Source organism: Nycticebus coucang, chromosome 16 (assembly GCF_027406575.1).
Source record: "Nycticebus coucang isolate mNycCou1 chromosome 16, mNycCou1.pri, whole genome shotgun sequence".
Classification (NCBI taxonomy): domain Eukaryota; kingdom Metazoa; phylum Chordata; class Mammalia; order Primates; family Lorisidae; genus Nycticebus; species Nycticebus coucang.
In genome coordinates, this window is record NC_069795.1 from 64,087,266 (window position 1) to 64,107,050 (window position 19,785).

General features: G+C 35.2%; 1 protein-coding gene across 3 annotated transcripts in view; it reads right to left on the reverse strand.

Moving 5' to 3' along the window:
* The window catches only part of ZBTB20 (zinc finger and BTB domain containing 20), an 838,943-nt gene that overhangs the window by 610,278 nt on the left and 208,880 nt on the right, over positions 1-19,785 (reverse strand). For all 3 annotated transcript variants that reach the window (XM_053565344.1, XM_053565346.1, XM_053565343.1), the window contains one exon: positions 10,934-10,979. The gene's annotated coding sequence lies outside the window, so the exon portion shown is untranslated. The remainder of the gene's footprint in view (positions 1-10,933; positions 10,980-19,785) is intronic.

Below are 19,785 nucleotides of genomic sequence, written 5' to 3' on the forward strand. Positions count from 1 at the left end.
ACTAGCGAAGACCCTAATAAGTACACGTTGGTTTTCTTATGGCTTCAGACCAGCATGAGTAATGATTACATTTGAACTGTCTCCAGATGAACAAAATTAACCACCTCTTAAGTAACACTAAATTCAGCTATACCACTTGCTACGTAAATTTATTAGCCATTGTGACAGCACTTTTTTTTTTTTTTTGATTAGTTAATGCTGTGGTTTTGATTTGATTTGTTTGGCCCTGCCAAGTCTAAATGCTAGAGATGGGGCCTTAAGGGAGATGCTTGGGCTATGGGGTCTTATCTCTCAGGAATAGTTTGGTCCATCCTGGCAATAATAAATGAGTTCCTGCTCTATTAATTCCTATAAGTGTTTCCTCGAGAACTAGTTGTCAAAGTACCCTCAATGAATTGCAAACAATAAAAAAAAAAAGAGCCTATCACCTTTCCTCTCTCTTGTTTCTGCTCTCATTATGTGATCTTGAACACTCACCCCCATCACCTTCCACCATGAGTGGAAGCAGCATGAGGCCCTTAAAACCCAGTAGATTAATGCTAGCACCATGTTCCTTATGAAGCTTGCAAAATTATGAGCCAGATAAACCTCTTTTCTTTATAAATTTATAAAGGAAGATTCACATATTCCTTTCTAGCAACACAAATGGACTGAGACAGTTAATTTTCATTATGACTATTCATTTTCTGCACATAACATACCATCATGTGGTTACACTTAATTAAATCTCAAATTTCAGTTGATTCTAGATTGGTTAGATAGTTTTTACATTTACAGTTATAACTTAAGTGCAATTCTGTTTTGATGTACTCAACAAAAAAGAGAATTGTAAATAGTGTGAAAAGTTCAAATACTTTAAAGAAGATATACTTTGAGGGAAGAAATATCTATTCACAAATTTTGACCTTAACTGAACAAAAATCTATGTATTTAGAAAATTAGAAATTATTGTCATAGTTTCCTTTAAAGAACCTCAAAGTTGTAAGGATGACACATATAGATATTAATTATTAAACATTACATGTTCAAAGAAGGAAAGAATAAAGGAGATTACAAAAATCACTTTCTTTTTTTATACTAAGAGGTGGGTACTAATTACTATTAGTAAATAAAATTAATTTTGAAGTTAATAAATAAAAACTTAGTCTATCTTCTGACCAAGTTACCAAATATTTTCAATGTGAGAGCAAATGGTTCTTGCAACTCAAGAGTGGAGGTATATATATTTCTATATTGAAATCATTTTTTCTGAGAAATTGGTATCCTGATACCATAAGTTAAGTAAGATGTGGATGTAGATAATTAGGGTTTTCATATACAATTAAGTAGAAAGTAAATACAGTTATGTAAATGGCTAGAATAATTTGCATTAAATGAATGAGTGAATAAACAAATAAATCACAAAAGGTAATCTTTTGGATTGGTATAAAATAGTTACCTCAAATATATGAATTATTAATATTGATCAGTCACATTTCAAATAAGCGATAATTTTTACTGAGGAATAAATGACTTATCAGTAAAATTAGCAATATGTTATAGACTGTTTCTTGAATTCTTGCTTCTTTGTAGATAAATACAATGCTCTATTCAAACGGCAGAATAAAAAAAGTGATAAAGAAAGAAGGATCTGTATGTAGGCCATATTTTATTACATGGTTTCAGAATAGAAAGGTGATGATAATGATGACAAAGGAGAAAAGGAAGAGGACACGGTTTTTAATTTCAAAGTGATTTGGTATAGATTGTCATCTCTAATTTACAGATGAGGAAACTAAGCATAAAAGCATGCGAAGGGCTGCCTAACACCTGCCCTTAAGGACAGCAGAAAAATTTAAATCCAGTTCCTCTGCTTCTAAACTCCATGCATTTTATACTCTAAGATATTGTTTCTTTATTCCTTGAAGCCAGGGATATGTAGTAAAGTTCTTAAGTGTTATGATAAAAATAGAAATTTCCCTGAACCAACAGCATTTATTAAAAAAAAAAAAAAAGTGCCACAGCATTTATAAAAAAAAAAGTCAGATTTTTCAAAATAGTTGCTATAAAAATTTAGAAAGAAAAAATAAATTCTCTTTGAATTCCCTCAGTTCTTCAAACAGAATTGGCAGTGAAAGATGTTCCCCAAACTGAGATAAGTTGTGAATGTGGAAGAAAAGATTAAGAATGTATGGAAACATACAGGAGGCTTACCTCCGAAATGAATCAGTGAATGTCTCTCGGAGGAGCATTTTACAATAAATATTAAATAATCACAGAGTTTACAGCCTAGCAGGGGAGAAAAACATTAAACTAATAATTATAGAACCACTTATTTATCTACAACTGAGGTCTATTCATTATCTTTGACTATGTCTCATAATCCCCATCTTACTATCAAACCATAAAGATCTCTCCTTCCATTAAATATACTTGGCACTTGATGATTTTTTTTCCAGCAGTGGCAAATGGGTTTCATCCCACTGCAACTTCCATCAATTGGTAATGGTTGTCTAAAGTTCTGTCATCAGGATGGTTCTGAGGTTAAGTTCTGGTTCAGTTGCAGAGAGAGCCATAATGGACTGGTGATGTCTCTTGTGGGCAGTGAAGAGGAAAAGGGGAACACTGAGTCTAGAACATTCATTTTGCAATTAGAGTGCCTGATTCTTTTAAATTTTTTTTTTTTTTTTGTAGAGACAGAGTCTCATGTACCGCCCTCGGGTAGAGTGCCGTGGCGTCACACGGCTCCCAGCAACCTCTAACTCTTGGGCTTACGCGATTCTCTTGCCTCAGCCTCCGGAGCAGCTGGGACTACAGGCGCCCACCACAAAGCCCGGCTATTTTTTTGTTGCAGTTTGGCAGGGGCTGGGTTTGAACCCGCCACCCTCGGCATATGGGGCCAGCGCCCTACTCACTGAGCCACAGGCGCCGCCCTCTTTTAAAATTTTTACAACATTCACTTGCACAAAATCCAGGCCTAAATCATGCATTTGACGCTGAGAATGCCTTTTTAAATTTTTTAAAATATGTCACATTTCCTCAAGTGCTATATCGTAAGAGTCCTATAGTCAAGGACCATAAACAATTCTCTATGTCCATAGCATGTAGCCATGCCTTGGAAAATATGCATTTGCTGCTGCTGAAATAACATTTTTAAGAATTTACTCTTACTACTATTATTTATAGACTCCATTTATCTTATAGCATCTCTCAAGATACTACCAATATTAAACATATTTTACAGAAACTTAGTTTCATTAACTATAAAATTTAAGCACATTTGTTGTATTTATTATCATCAGACTCAAACATTAGGATATTGATAACACTTAAGGATTAAATATATGTCTGCCTAATAATAAAATGAGAAAAAGAGAAAGTAAACACAATTTTAAGTGGATTTAAACCTTCTTTTTTTTAATTTGTAAACCTCTATCTTTTAAAATGTATTTAAAATATTTCTTATACCCTAGAATTGTTGTAACTTTTAGGTAGCTGTATCCATCACCTTGCACAAAGTAAGTGTTGAAGAAATCCATGTGAATTAGGTTAGAGCTTAGATTAGAGCAATAGCTCCATTTTACATTCACCCCCTGCTAAGGAAGTATATTTATCATATTCCACAACAGCTCACAGTTTGTTATACATTAACTGCTCATTATCCATGCCAATAAGACTGTGCTGGAACAGTAAATGAATTTGGTGTGTTCATTTAAATGATTCTGCAAACCACAGGCTACCCAGTTGTCTAATGATAAGAGAGCCCCAAAGCCACCTGATCACCATTATACTCCCTTATTTTTTTGGACTAACATGGCCAGTACTGTCACGATCTGAATACTGAGAAGGATGAGAAGTAAAAGTATACCTCAGACCAAATCATGAAAAGGGGTTTTATTAATTCCAGCACCAGTGATGATGTGACTAGGTTGGAAGGAGAACGGGATATAAGATCTGGAGTGCTTTATCTGCTCCAAGACCAATGCTGGTTTTGGCACTTCTCTCACTCTAGTGAGTTGCAAAAAAACAAGCAGGTGCTAGCAATCTGAGAGACCACATGCCAGCTACAGCTGCTTCAAACTGATTCAATTACATCTGCCTGAATAGTCCCAGGACATCAAACCAATTGAAGAGATCCATAGGTTGCAAGGAGATATAGTCTATCCTGATGTACAACTGTCCCAGAAATAACTACCTGCATATTTCCAGGGTTTGATATAAATGATCATTCTATTTTCAGGCATAGGAGAAAAGATAGTGGGGAAATGTGATTTTTAATTCACTTGAGAATTAAAAATTGTTTGGAAAGAGTCTAAAAGGCCCCCTTGAATTTTCATGTTTTTAATCTGACAGTAGCTGAAGCCTTAAGGATACCTTGAAACAGCTCGATTTTGTGAGAACATTTCCCAGATCATTGGGTACAGCACATTTACAGAACATGCTCTTGGGATCTGGACTTCGCTCCAAACCTTGTTTGTACAAAAAGGGGCCAAGCAGCTGGGAAATTCTGGAGTGGAGTGTGTCCTCATTAGTTCCCATCTGCCACCAGAACTCAGCTCATGGCAAGTTTGGCTAAGTCCTGGTGTACTCAGGTCCAAATGTGGGTCAGTTTTAATTACACTATACAGAATTCAGTGTGCAGTTTTAAAATCCTTATTATACAGCACAGAAGAATGGGCAGCTCTCCAGCTAATCAATTTTTTAAAAGTACATATATAAAATTTTTAAACCAGGCTAGACAGACAGTGGGTGGAAAAAAACCTTATGAGTACAATGAGTACAAGGGTTACTTAAGAGAAGTATTAGTGAAATTGGGTCATGAGCAAGTTCTGCATTAAACCTTCAAAGTGAGAAACAAACTGTTTTCGTTGGTAAGATAGGAAACTTTATACAAGGTATACAATTCTCTTTGCTCATTAGAGTGAACAAGTAACAGTAAGGCTATGGCCAGTCGTCTACTGAACACACCTATAAAGGCACCAGAGTTCACGTAAGCAAATATATTCCCTAGTTTGTCATTCTTCACACTCATCCGTTTTCAATGTTTATCATTCATGGAAGGGATTGTATGAAAGAAAAAATCAGAAGCTATCCAGTAAAACTGAAAAACCGGAGATAAGAAAGGGAGGGAAGGAGAGCAGAAAGCCTGTGTGCTGAGTAGCAAACTCTAGGCATGACCTGTTTCTTGGTGCCACCCACACGAATGGGGACCGCAATCAACCCATGCAGTCTCTGTTCAGATGCCACCCTGTCCAAACACTTTATCAGGTGCAGAAGAGCTAAAACACTTTACTGGCAAAGATAACCGTCAGTAAATGATTCAGGAGAGAAGACGGAGGTAGTCAATGACTGGGCATTTACACAATCACATAATGCATTGTTTTTGATAAATAAAATTTCCATTGGCACAAGTTCTATTAACAAAACTACTCTGAAATGCTCAAAGTATTTTGGGGCTTTTATGAAGTTATGAACCTTATCCACCTAAAGAGCAGCATGAGGTGCTGGATTCAAATACCAGTATTTAATATTGACCAGCTGTGTGACTTTAGACAAATCACTTATCCTCTCTGAGATTTTGTTCACTCACCTGTAAAATGGGGAAAATAGCATCTACTTAATAGGGTTGTTATGAGGATAATAAAAAATATAGATATAATCTCTGAAATAGAAAATCATTCAGTCAATGTTAACTATTATTAATCTGAGTTGAATTGTGTTCCTCGTGCGTGTGCACGCACACACCCCCACACATAAAAAACACTGGAGTCCTTGCTCCCAGTACCTCAAATTTTGATTTTATTTGAAGATCAGGAAGTGGTAATCATATCAAAGTGAGGTCTTTAGGGTAGGCCTTCATTCAGTATGACTGGTATCCTTTTGAGAGGGAGAGATTTGGACACAGATGTTCACAGAGGACTGTGTGAAGAGACTCAGGAAGGAGACAACTATATGTGAATGAAGGAGAAAGGCCTGGACAGAACCTCTGAAGAACCAATCCTGCTCGAGAAACCTTGATTTCAGACTTCTAAACTGTGAGAAACAAATTTATGTTTAGGCCTCCAGGTTTGTGGGAGAAAACTAATCACCAAATGAAAACTTCATTGTTCCTTGATGTTTACCTTGATTAATCATGGTTAAAACTGTATGTTTGACATTAGGCAAGTCAACTCTGTTACCTTTGGTGAGCAATGATCAATTCAACGGAGAGTCTAGTGCCTTTTCTCTTACTTCTAAAGAATTCTTTTCTGATTGCTGTTCAGGAAGATACTGTTGCAATATAAATAGCCTGGCAGAGGAAAATGGTTTATTATATTATAATTAAGATCATCTAGTTTGTATTAAAGATGATTAAGGGAAAATAATACATATAAATTCATAAATCCATTTTTCTACTGTGGCGATTACATAAAAAGTAATCAGGATATTTTACCATACTAATTTCCTTCGCAGGAAAGAAAGGAAACTTTACACAGCCATATGCACATTGACAGTTATGCTCATGAAATTCCAGGCTGCTTAGATTGTGACAACCTGGCCAACAGAACTATCTTTAGTGCCCTAGGATGCATGTGAAAGTACCTTGGTGAGGATGGGCTCTTCACTGTTTGCAAGATACTGATTTTAAGGTTATCTGACTTTCAAAGAGAGATGAGAATTGTCTGGGTTTGTATCAATAATGCCTTCCACAGAAAGGCCTTCCATAACCAATAAACACTGAAGTGAATGTGATCATCCCCATGTTAAGTTTTGCTTTAAACAACCCTGGCCTCCTACAGAAATGTAGCATGCACAGTTAGAAACTGTGAGTCTAACCATGCCGAAAAGAGATACTTGACAGCTATTCTCACATCAGACTTTTGCCAAAATTAAATTTCTTAATGAAAGAATTTCACACTTTCCCCAAATTCCTATACTGTCCATTATAGCAAATTCTATATTTTAAGAAGAGGAGAGAGAAAAAAATTAATATATAGGAAGTATTAGCAGATATGTGTATCAAACAAAGTATTCTATATACCTTATTTCACGTTAATCCTCACATCCACCGGTACAAAGGTCGGTGTTACCACCATAGTATACAGGCTTATTAAGCTCAGGCAACCTTGATTAGGTCACACAGCTACTGGATTGTGGAGCAAGGTTTTCAGTACAGGTCACGTGGCATCCAAAGCTCCTAAATTCAAATTCAAGCAAGAGATCCAGAACTCAAATATCTAAAGAACACCATTAGCTTCCAACATGCTAATGTATTTAAGGTATTCACATACTCCTTGAAAGCATTTGAACTCACATACACAGATGTCTTCTTGATAAACCTGATTCAGCTTATTTTCCTTATGAAGAAACCAATGCTATTCATAAACACAAAAACTTGAATCAACTTAGGTTAAATTAATCTTATAAGAATACATGAAAAATAGCACCACCTGGCAACTCCACTTCTGGGTGCATATCCAAAAGAACTGAAAGAAGGATCTCAGATATTTGAGAGGAATTATTCATAATAACAAAAACATGGAACAACCTCCCTGTCCTCATTGATGGATGCACGGTTAACCAAAACATAATAAACACTTATAATAAATTATTACTCAGCCTTAAAAAGGAAATTGATTCTGATATGAACTACAACATGGATGACCCTGGAAGACATTATACTAGTTAAATACACCTTATACAAAAAGACAAATAAATGTGAATTTTCTTCTTTTAATTTTTAACCCTGAAATCACAGCAGAACTTGCAGCAACACTCAGAAATCCTAGGGCTTGGCAATTTCTCCCTCATTGAGATTCCAGACTATAATTTCTGAGATTCCAAACTATAATCCTAGGGTTTGGCAATGTCTCCCTCCTTGAGATTCCAGACAGGCCAATGAAGCAGCTGCTAATAAACTTAGGGTTTAATGACTAATATTCTAGCAAATACATATTCTTGGTTCACCTCTTAATTTCTAATGTTGAGACTAACAGAGGGATATTTTTTAATCTACCACACTAAGGTTCAGAGGAAAAAAATAACAATGTCCTTGATACTGGCCTCTTACCTCCTGGTGTAAATTGAAATGGAAGGAAAACTGTTCCCAGAAGAAAGGTACTTCTGAGCGTAAAAGTACCCCCCAAATGCCATAAAACAATGCTCCTAAAATCTGAGAAGCCTAAACAAGATGTTCTGATGCAATAGATATTGGCTCATTATGTGATCAGTGCCAGTGTTACTCAACTGCCTCGTGCTACACAAAATGGAATTTTAGAAGGGCCTAGCTGAAGCAGGCTTTTTTTTTGTAGAGACAGAGTCTCACTGTACCGCCCTCAGGTACAGTGCCATGACGTCACACAGCTCACAGCAACCTTTAACTCTTGGGCTTACGTGATTCTCTTGCCTCAGTCTCCCAAGCAGCTGGGACTACACGCGCCCACCATAGCACCCCGCTATTTTTTTGTTGCAGTTGGGCCAGGGATGAGTTTGAACCCGCCACCCTCAGCATATGGGGCTGGCGCCCTACTCACTGAGCCACAGGCGCTTAATATTCAGTTCAATTCTGATCCTACCTTTGTTTGGCTTTACCTCTACTTATTTACAATTAGAATTCAGTGTGCAATAAAAACCATAATTCTAAATAGGTATTTGGTAAACACAAGGTCCATTACTTCTGCTTAGCAAAATAGTTACATATTTTTAATGTGCTTATCTTGCCTACACAATTTTATTTTTGTAGGTTTTTTTCAGGAGAGATAAGGAGGGAGAGGGAAAGCATACCAGTGAGTGCTCGGGAAAGCTAAGGCATTAATCATATAATGAAGATTTGTTTATTAATAAGCTGAAAAGCATTTCCAAGTGACAAGTAACTTAGCCATTAATGACTCAGCCTTGTGTGTTTAATGGGAATAATACAAAGACTTATAGCAACAAAAATGAGTACAAAGTATAGTATAGTGTTATTTCAATACTTGATTATAAAGAGAGAGGATCGAATCTTATATATTAATTTCTAATGTAAAGAATGAGATATCTAAGTAGTCTAATTTCTATGTAATTGACAGTAAGAGAACTAAAGTCCATCAAGACTCTTCTAAAATATATAACAAGTTTCTAGGACACAATCCTCTATTTCTAATATAACTCGAGAAATGTTTAATTCATCCATACACTCAACATTTATTGACCAACGACTATGTACAAAGTATTGTATTAAAGGGCTGTGACAATTCTCTATTTACCTTTGTACCTGTGTTTCCTACTCCCAAAGAGGTTAAATTCATATTACAGCAATTTATTTTTAAAAAAATACAGATTTTAAATAAGCCAATAGAAAAAGAAGATGCACCAGTTCAAAGACTTAATTCTTAGGTTACTAAATACTAATGGAAATGTCTGGGAATTTTTAAAGCTGTTAGAATAATGTAAGTCATGGGCGGCGCCTATGGCTCAAGGAGTAGGGTGCCGGTCCCATATGCTGGAGGTGGCGGGTTCAAACCTAGCCCCGGCCAAAAACCACAAAAAAAAAAAAAAAAAAAAAAGAATAATGTAAGTCATTTGAATAAGTTATTTGATATCAGGAATTTTAGACTCCTGAATAAGTTAATGAAGTACATTAATATTGAGTTACAGCTTTTTGTATTTCATTTACAGAAACTTTACCTAACCAGTATAAGATACAGTCTATAACAGCTTGTCTACATTAAACATAGATATTTATCCGAAAATGTATAAAGCTATTGATGAAAACAAATCTGATATCACTGCCAGTAACAATTAAGAAAAAATAGCAAATATTTGACAATTAATAAAAGGAAAATAACCCAGCCTTAAAATCAACATCTGCATTTTAGCCACTTTCCTAGGATTGCTAATTTTCACTTTCTCTTTTTCTCTCACAGAGAGAAAACTGCAACAGAGGCACATGCATGAATCAAGGAATCATCTTTCAATATACCCTTAAATTTTCTGAATATGCCCCATGTGTCCACTAATAGCCAAATGCTTTCAAATCTGTTCAGCTAAATGGATCAATAACTACATCCAGCCTCACATAGTGGGGCTGCCAACATGGTAAGATTGAGCCAAACACAGTATGTCTCTACCAGGACAAAAATTATCATCAACTCGGTTGTCTGGAGAGATCTACTCTCCTAGGCCTTTCGAGAAGCTAGCATAACCATTATCTAGGGCAGTCAAAAGTTACTATAACAAATTTTGAAACACAAACAAAGGATCTGGAGAAAATATTTGGAAGCTAAAACCAGTGAATTTTATAGTAAACCAATGTTGTAGTTAAGGTCTACATCAAGTAAGAATCTTTCAAACTCTAAGTACACAAAATACGTCACAGGGCACAAGCAAACTACTAACAAGCGGCTTTGTGCGCTCACTCATCTGACACAGCTGCAAAGCAACAATTGAGCAGGTGCAACCAAGCTTTTCAGAATCCCTGCCTGTTGCCCAGGAACTACAACACCGCACAGTTGAGATTTTAAACAGGTGCATTCATTTTTCCCCCACTTGTCTAGTGCTTGAGACAGTGCAGCAGACAGTACATCTGCAACCACTCTGTACCTAAAGCCACCACCATGGAAAACAAACTCAAAAATAGCAAAAAAAGTTTAGAAATAAAATAATAATGTTACAGCAAAGTGGTTTTGCAATACTCTCATCCCATATCACCAATAGCTTTAATTGTACAGTTCCATAAAATATTCTCTAATCTCTTCACCAGGTGAATGCTTTGTAATTAATAACATTCTGCCTCATCAAATCTTAGAAATGTTTATTTGATTTTTATAATATAATACAGTATTAAAATGTTCTACCTTTTGAAGGTGCCAATATTTATAAGTAATCACAAATTAACATTTCACATAAAATATAAGACTTTTTTAATATACAAAAATGCAATAACTTTTAAGTTAATATATAGATTTATATAGCCATAGGTAATTCATATACATACCTGTGCAGCTATGGGGCACAAACAGACTTGCAATTTGTCAGGTACTCTGAAATGCAAAATAAATGTGTAAGTAAAACTTAATTTACCAAGTTAGAACCAGTATTTACATTGAGATAATTTCTGCAGAGAAGTAGGAAAGCTTGCAGTGCATAAAGAAGTGAATTATTTTTTATGAATGTTTTCTTCAAGTGATATTTCAGATTACCCAAAATGTACATGTCTGAGAATACATATACTCAGGGTCCCTCAGCAGTGCCATCAAAAACAAGTACCTGAAAGCGACTAAGACTCACCATGGCCTCTGAAACACAAATGCTTTCACTAGAGGATGAGGCAAACACTTAAAAATGATTTTTTTTCTTTTTTTGGTATTTTTCCAAGACTCTTGCCTTCCCTCATACAAATATGACTGCAGCTCTCTAAAATGAACCTACTCAGATTCATCTGCACTCAGTTTGAACAGAACATTGGTAAGGAAGAAAGGTGCTCTTGTAAACAGTCCACCAAAAAATTCATAAATAAACAAAAGTAAACTTCAAATTTTCATTACCTTTAAGTTACAACAACAAATAGAAATGAGACCGATTGCTACAACAGGAAATGCTAATACTGCATTAGATATAATGCATAATGCCTCAACCCATTACACTTATACAAAACTGCAGTGAAATATGCATCAGAACAGGAGACTACATAAGTCCACCTTAAACAAGAGCATGCAGTTTACAATTACACCTGAAAAATATTCGACTGTAGATGGAAACTGTATTGCAACATCGAGCTTCCAAACTACTGTGACCGTTAAGAATATTTCATAATTCTTTCTAAGGGCAAACTGAAGTACTTAATTTATATGCTTCTTTGGAGCACAGTTGATTAAAACAACATATTAAAGACAGTAAGTCTACTTACTACTTGCTTAAAAGTGTGTAGAGGTAATAATTTTGATGATGGCTCAAGGAAATAGCATCTGCATATACCTCTGATAGGAATGTGAATTGCTAAAAGGGTTTTGAAAAGCTATTGAGTAATATGTATCAAGAACTCAAAGTTCAATATTTTTACTCAGTAATTTTAGTTCTAGGAATATGTCTTACATAAAACCAACAGAAAATGAAAACCAACAGAAATTTATGTAGAAAAAAATCATTTTTTCTGACAATGAAAAACTATAAGCAACCTAAATGTCTAACAATAGAAAAATAATTAAATTAAGCATAGCACACTCATATAAAGAAATATTTTACAACAATTCACAAAGTACCCTAAGAGAATTTTTAATTTTTACCAAAAAATGAAGATTTATAGTATTATAATACTATAATGTTTTATGAACAGGTAAAGGTGACAATTGCATGGATAGTATGAAATTACATAGACTAGAAAAAAACAACACATAGAAATACTAAGAACATGTATATCTGGATAATAAGATTATGGATTATTTTATATTTTTTACTCTCACATACAGTTAATTCTCTACCATAAACTTTCCTTTTATAATAGGAAAAAATTATAGTTGGCAGAGTAAAGGTAAAATAAAGATATGAAGTAGCATATGGAAATCATAAATCTAACTGTCCTAAAGAAATATTAGTCACACATAAAATCTACTAATTGTACCTCTAGTGAAAAACTCAACCTCACTACTTCCTCACAGGGTAGCCGGGTCTTTTGTATCTCACTGCTTTAGAATCTACACTAGGAATTCAGGATCACATTTTTAATCACCTTAGTAAAGCTTCTGTAAGTACACAGAGTGAAATGATAGTTGAGGACTGCAACTCTGTGCAATGTAGTGCAGACTAACTTATTCACTAAGTCAATAATATGCAATGAGCACCTGCTATGTGGAAGATGCTGTGTTTGGCACTGTGATGTGCTAAAAGATACATGAGGACTCATCTTACCCTCATTGCACTAACAATATAAAGGCACTAAAAATATATACACACAGCTAACAAAGATGTACATACAATATAGTTGAAGGTATTTGTGACATATCTGGTGTACTTTAAAATAAGAAAACATGTATGAGGTTTATTGTTTTAAATTGTGTAAAAACTTACATTTATGTAACAATAAAAAGTCCTATATAAGTGTGTCCCTTATAAAATGCAATACTTAATTACTTTAAGTATTTAAGTTTTTGTGATCTACTTTTTGTTAAAGGAGAGTTACATAATTGGAGATCAAATGTGAAGGCATATTGATGTAATCTAGAATGCTAGATATTTAAGATTTTCTCAGATTATGTAAGGCCACATAAAACACATGCACAATTATTAACAGCCTATGGTTATTTATTGGCAACCAAAGTAAATATGTTAGTTACTCGTTAATCCTGCCTAAAGACATTGTTATGACAACATCACCAAAGAAAGAAGAGAGGACAAATCACTTTTGTTATGCAGATAAAATGATGCAGGATAGAGATTCTCTCAACAGAAGTTCAGTTTCTTTGTGAGCTGTAACCATAAGTGGCATTAGCCCTTCGGAGGCCAGTGCCACATAATGATTCCAATGTTGAGCTCAGGAAGGTCAGTCCGCAAAGTGGCAACAAGCACTAAGGGAAGTTATTTGTGTGATCAATGATCCGTAGACCAGGGCTCATGGAGTTCTGGGAAGCAGTAGAATCATGAGGTTAAGTGGTAGTTAAGAGCTTAGCTTTTGCCATGAGACAAACATAGAATTGAATTCTAGCTCCCCCTCTTTAACTCTGATCTTGTAGAAGTCACATTTTCTCTATTAATGGCAATCATGTTATCAGACCCATAAGGTTGTTTATTATATGTATTATATGTTATAGAAATATAAAGAAACTAGCACAGTGCCTGCCCTTGCTAAAAGGGCACTATTTATATAATATTTAGAAAAACGGAGAAGATGTGTACCACTGTAAGCTAAGAGGCTAAACTACGCAGGGATTAAGGAGATAAAGACGTTACCTGTGCTCAAGATAACACCCTATAGTCCAGCAGTTCATCCAAGAGTTGGTCACGCGCTGGATGTTCACAGAACACTTTTGGATCAAGAAATAGTAAAGTATCTCAAGAATGGAAGAAAAAGTACCCAATATACTCAGCCCTACTATGAAACTAATTTAGGGCTTTCACATGAAAGCTATAACCCAGTTATAACCTAAGAATGGGGGAAGGAGGAGAGGGAGGGGAGGGAAGCGGGAGGATGGGCGGAGGGAGGGTGATTGGTGGGATTACACCTGCGGTACATCTTACAAGGCTACATGTGAAACTTAGTAAATGTAGAATATAAATGTCTTAACACAATAACTAAGAAAATGCCTGGAAAGCTATGTTAACCAGTGTAATGAAAATGTGTCAAACAGTCTATAAAACCAGTGTATGGTGCCCCATGATTACATTAATGTACACAGCTATGATTTAATAATAATAAAAAAATCTAATGATTACAAAGCAAAAAGAAAAAAAAGAAATATCACAACAATAGTTAACAGCCATAACTACTCCTCTAACCAACATCTTAAAGCATCATTTCTATTACTAAAGACGAAGACAGTAGGGTCTAAATAATATGTTCAGGAATACTGTCTAACTTCTGTAAGTAAAAAATAGAAGATAATTTTCCATCTTTAACAGAAACAATCAGGAAAAGAAAAATAAAGACAAGATGAATGTAATTATTCAATTGGAATCCATCCAAGGTGACTTGTGATGTCCTTAGCAATCACACATGGGCCAATCACCTTTTTATGTATTCTGAGTAGATCCTGCAAATGAGCCAAGCTCATGTACAGGGTTTACATATGTAAGTAAAAAAAGTTTCCATCAGTTTTTCTCTCATGGCTTAGAAGAGAGCAATGTGTAGGGAAAATTGTGCCCTGACCTTTAGCTTTCTGCTTGAGAGGCTTACAGTCATGAGAATGGCATGTGAGCTGTGTACGTGCAGGAGGGCAGAAAACTGGCCTCCCAGAGAGAATGTATACGTGAGGTGTGGCAAGACCAGGCCTAAAGGTTCTGGTAAACAGGTAAAGAGTCTCTAGATTCCAAAGTCTCTTGATGCTAGAAGCAGAGGTCTTGCTTAAGGTCTGCAGTTCTGCAAAAACAAGTTGGAGACTTTCTGTCTGACATTTTCCATGTCCCCCCTTTACTGCCGATGTCTGATAAATAATTTCTAACAACTTCTTCCTGTTCTATGATAATAAATATGGACCTGAAGTTTGCTGGGAAGGACTCCCCGAGAGCTCTTCAGTCCCCTCACACAGACTGTGTGTCAAGCTTCTTCATTCCTCCCACCAAAACTCCTTCAAAATAGATAACATACTGATGTTGACCTAGTCCTTATTTGTGTTTCGATGTGAAAGACAGCACAGATCCGGAATTGTTAAGTGGCTGTCTTCAGATCCCCATCCCTAGAGTTACTTGGTCCATATGGGATGAAGTTATTATCAGCACCATTCCAGATGGAGACACACCAGAGAATGTTTTGGGGATGGGGGGGTTGTTTGGTTTTCGGTTTTTTTTGCAGTTTTTGGCCAGGGTTGGGTTTGAAACCGCCACCTCCGGCATATGGGGCCAGCACTCCTTTGAGCCACAGGTGCTGCCCTGGTTTTCGGTTATTTTTTTAAAGTTCTTTTCACCGTTGGCACAGCTGCAATTTCAAGCAGGATAGGTCCAACTCTGTGTTATAGAATGCAGAAAAGTTCATGTTCACTCTATACTAGTTGGGTCTTTCTATAGATGCCTGTTGAGACACTACATGGCCAATTCACATGGAGTATAAAAGAGGGTCTCACTTGACTCCATAAAAGAGCTCTGAAACTATATTTAGACTAAAAATCATTTTCACCATTACAGACTAAGCATGTTCAATCTGATCTATTTTGAGAAAAAGGTCCTATGTAATTAAAAAATATTTCATTATATTAATATATTTTATTATATTATATTTAAGATATTTTTATATTATATTTATTTTTAAATATTCATTATAACTAAATATTTAGTTATTATATTTATGTTTAGTTCTTCTGAACCCACTACAGACCTGAGTGCTCTATCACCATTAAATGATTTTATAAAATATAGACTTTAATCTTCAATAAATCTAATTTTACTTTTGAAAATTGAAGTATGCTACCTTGTATAGTTTATGTGTACAGAAAGTCCTATGAAAACTCAGAGGAATTACCATTTTAAAAAAGACTTGGGAAAACTATTAATTATGTTTATTACTGTATATTATAGAGCTAAATTTAGCTGGTCAAGTTTAAAAAGGTACCGGCTTATCAGAAAGAGGAAGTATGAGAAGCAATAGTTATCAATTTATCAATGCTGTAAACTGAAAACAGATAAAAGACAATAAAGAAGGAAAAGAAATTTATATGATAAACACCATTAACCCAAGGCCACAGTTGGTCTGTACTCTAGACCTTAGGTCAGATTAGCTATAATAAAGCTACAAAATGCAAAAAAAAAAAAAAAAAAAAAGGTAGTTTATTTTTTAAAAACTGCTAATTTGAATTTTTAGTATTAAAAGCTACCACTTAAAATGAAATAATTTAATATCAAATTTCAGATAGAAACAATGAACTCTCAAGTAGAAACTTCATTTATAATACACTAAATCATAATAATTCTCTTTTTTCTGTAATCCACATTTCACAGTATATTAAGGAAAGAACGTAGTTAGGGTTTAATGGATGCTTGTATTTAAGCTTAACTTCTTTTTTTTTTTGGCTGGGGCTGGGTTTGAACCCGCCACCTCCGGCATATGGGACCGGCGCCCTACTCCTTGAGCCACAGGCACTGCCCTAAGCTTAACTTCTTAAAGGAAAGTTAAAGAGCTAGTAAAGAAAATGAACAAAATTAAATTTAGATAAAAATTATCTTTTCAAAATACAGCTTGAAGTTGTAACTATTGAAATGAGTAATTTATTCCAGGGAAATATTAAAGCTCTACCTGCCTGCTTGAATACAATGGATTCTTAGCTTAATGTTTTCTCCTCCAGAACCTGATGTCCTGTGCCTAATCTTGTCATAATAATCATCAGATTGCATTGTAACTGTTTTTCACATAAGATTGTAAACTTGAGGACAAAGGTATCTGTCTTATTTACCATTATATCTGTAGTTTTTAGCACAGTACCTAATAGGCATACCTTAAATATTGGTTAGAGGAATGCTGAATGAATTGTGTTACTATCTACTTTTGATAATTAAGAAAATTCACATTGCGTTTAAATATTAAAGAATAACATTCCTAAACAAATTCTTTCCAAGCTTTAAAGCACTAATCTCCTAATCTACTTTTGAACTTTTCTTCCTTCTTTTTGTCTTAATTATTACAAAATTAATGACAAGAATCTGAGTTTCAACTATTTACAAGCCAAGTCTAATTTGGCTCTAAATAGGCAAGAAGGGTGTGGCATCCAAATCCCACTTATTCACTAACACCTACTATGATAGAAGCTGTGATATTTCACATACATTGCAGCATGTAAAATTATATGAAGCTGTGTATGATAGTTCCTGTAAGTTTCATGCTTCCTAAACAATTATGTGGTTCTGTCTCCAAGAGACTTCTTTTGATTATTATTGTTCCTGAGACATATTCTTCCACTATTTTATTCATTTGCGGCATTTAGGACAGTTTGAATTATTGATGTGATTAGTGGTTTATGTGTTTATTATATCTCTGCTCCCCACTAGATTATATACTCCATAGAGGCCATAATATTTTACTTAGCACTCTATACACAGGGTCTAGTTTAGTGCTTGACACACACAATAAGCACTCAGTAAATATCTATCAGATGTGTAAATATGAGCAGCATATTTGGAGCAGCAGCTTTCAATCAAAAGAAACTATAAAATTAGGTAGGTAACAGCTACCCCAACCATTTTCTCTTCATTCCAATTCAGTTACCACATGAAAGACATGATGATATAGGTACTCTTCTCTTATAAATTCCATTGAATCGGGCAGCACCTGTGGCTCAGTGAGTAGAGTGCCAGCCCCATATGCCGAGGGTGGTGGGTTCAAACCCAGCCCGGGCCAAAGTGCAACAAAAAAATAGCTGGGCATCGTGGCAGGCGCCTGTAGTCCCAGCTACTTGGGAGGCTGAGACAAGAGAATTGCCCAAGCCCAAGAGCTGGAGGTTGCTGTGAGCTGTGAACACACCACGGCACTCTACTGAGGGTGACAAAGTGAGACTCTGTCTCCAAAAAAACAAAAAAAAAAAATTCCATTCAATCAAAGGCAGGGTGAGAAAACTCGGAAAGCCATTCCAGGAAGATTGAAGGTAGAGTATCTTGAAAAAGCAATGAAATCCTAACAGCAGCAACTAGTAATCAGAAGTTTTGAGTTTGAATTCCAGCTTACTAGGAATGTGTCATAGGTAAACTTACATACTCACCTAATATTCAGTCATCATTTTTTTTTTCAGAGTCATCATTTTTAAAGTAAGGGGATTTTATCTAACATACAGGGTTTCTATAGTGATTTAATGAGATTATATATGAAAGCAACTGCTAAGATAATTCATGCCATTTAGGAGAAGTGACTCACTATAAATTAGTCCCTCACGTTGGCCAGCTAGCATCTATAGCAAGATTGAGATAGAAACTTATCAAAGACCAGGATCAGGCATGTTAGATAGGGAAGAATGGAAGAAACAAGGGCTCAAAGACAGAGAAAATGAGTTGGTATTAAGGATGAGAAATAAAAAATGTGCAAGACAGAGTAGTGAGACTATCACAGCAGCTTGAAATGAAAAGACATTTCAACATGATGGAAAAACTGCCAAGAAATCTATTAGCTTTTCCTTTAGGTAACACAGATAAATAAAATAATTTCTACTATTTTAGTTTGGAGAAAATTTATTTACTATGATAAAGTGAAAGCATATTCACCTCTATTTCCTACATGAGAGGAATAAAAGGCAAATGTATACATGCTCTTTAGATGTAATTAAAAGGCAACAAAATATAGATTTAGGTCAACTGTTTGCATTCTGAGCTCATCAGACAGTGACTACCAACATCGTAAGAAAAACTTGGTACCATAAAACTTCACTGGAAATTCCATTAACTTAGTTGCTTTTGGTCTTCCCACTAATTTAGCCAATGTATGTCAGCTGCCTCATTAATACTGTGTCTGTCCAAATCATTATCGTGAATACTGTGTCTGCCCAAATTATTATCGCATGTATGTGCATGCATATTTTCTTTGGTCAGTTCTTAGATAAAATGAGGAGATAAGAAGTCTTAGATACACTGTATACCAAAAATAATCACCCCATTCTCCATACTACTTATCAGGAAATATCTACCTGGTACTAAAAAGCACATCAAGAGTTCATTTGAATTCAAAGCCTTTGTCCACCATAAATTATAAATTGCTTTTCTTTTTTTTTTTATTGTTGGGGATTCATTGAGGGTACAATAAGCCAGGTTACACTGATTGCAATTGTTAGGTAAAGTCCCTCTTGCAATCTAATAGACTTCGTTCCCTATAAGATCATGTGCTTCATAATGACTAGAATTTTGTCTGTTTTTCTTTCTTTTGTATCATCACCACCTAGTTCAGGGAAGGTACAAAATACATATCCACTGAATATTTCACTCATTTATGCAAAAATGTTTATTGAATACTTACTATGTGCTAGGAATTGTTCTAAGTGAGAAGTTATGAAGGTATAGGAGTTAACAAATAGGTGGAAATTTCAGATCTCATGTAAGACTGTATTTTGTGGGTGAGATTGCAAATGAATGTATAGAGTGATAGACAATGTTCTGTGCTAAGGAATTAAAAAGCAAAGCAGGAAGAAGGGAAAGTAAATGCTAGGATTGGGGGGCAAGTACAATTGAAAT